The sequence below is a fragment of the Lolium perenne genome, chromosome 3 (assembly GCF_019359855.2).
Source record: "Lolium perenne isolate Kyuss_39 chromosome 3, Kyuss_2.0, whole genome shotgun sequence".
NCBI lineage: Eukaryota > Viridiplantae > Streptophyta > Magnoliopsida > Poales > Poaceae > Lolium > Lolium perenne.
The window spans coordinates 307,143,899-307,145,270 of NC_067246.2; positions in this window are offsets into that span (position 1 = coordinate 307,143,899).

The window sequence follows — 1,372 nt, forward strand, 5'->3', positions numbered from 1 at the left end:
TTATTGCATGGAATGAAATGAGCCATTTTAGAGAACCTATCCACTACCACAAAGATTGAATCATGTCCATTTTTGGTGCGAGACAATCCTAGTACGAAATCCATGCTTATATCGGACCAAGGAGCATGAGGAATAGGCAACGGTGTATAAAGACCATAGGGGTTGGAGGTGGACTTAGCTTGTAAGCAAGTTGTGCACCGTCGGCAAAGGCGTTCCACGTCGCGGTACACTCTTGGCCAATAGTAGTGGGTTGAGAGCATTGCATATGTCTTCTCTCGTCCAAAGTGTCCCATAAGGCCACCTCCATGTGATTCTTGTAAGAGCAAAAGGCGAAGCGACGACATGAGAATACAAAGTTTGTTGCCCTTGAACAAGAATCCTTGGTGCACATAGAAATCATCGACACCTCTTTGGCTAGAACACTTTTCAAAAATTGGTGCAAAGAAAGAATCGGAAGGATAGAGTTCTTTGATCTCCTCAAGTCCCAAGACATGAAAATCCAAACGAGTAAGCAAAAGGTTGTTTTTGCGGGAAAGAGCATCCACCACTACATTGTCCTTGCCCTTCTTGTATTTGATTACATATGGAAAGGACTCAATGAACTCAACCCATTTTGCATGTCGTTTGTTCAAATTGTGTTGGCTTTTTAAATACTTCAAAGACTCATGGTCGGAATGAATGATAAACTCTTTTGGCCAAAGATATTGTTGCCAAATCTCAAGAACACGAACCAAAGCATAAAGTTCCTTGTCATAAATAGGATAGTTGAGGCGTGCGCCATCCAACTTCTCACTATAGTATACCACGGGCTTTCCATCTTGCATAAGAACGCCACCAATACCAAGTCCACTCGCATCACACTCAATCTCAAAAGTTTTTGCAAAGTTTGGAAGAACAAGAAGAGGAGCTTCGGTAAGGCGTTTCTTCAGTTCATCAAAAGCATTTTGTTGGGCCTTGCCCCACACAAACGGAACATTCTTTTTGGTAAGCTCGTTCAAAGGGCAAGCAATGGTGCTAAAATCTTTCACAAAGCGGCGGTAGAAATCGGCAAGTCCATGGAAACTTCGAACTTGGCCAACGGTGGTAGGCGTGGGCCAATTATGTATGGCGTCAATCTTCGAAGAGTCTACTTCAATGCCATTGGCGGAAATCACGAATCCAAGGAAAACCAACTTGTTTTGGGCAAATGTGCACTTGGGGAGGTTTGCATAAAGCTTCTCATGACGCAAGATGCATAAGACTTCTCTCACATGTTGCACATGGTCCTCGAGATTTTTGCTATAAATGAGAATATCATCGAAATACACAACCACACTCTTGCCAATGAGAGGTCGCAAGATGTGATTCATGAGACGCATAAAAGTCGATGGAG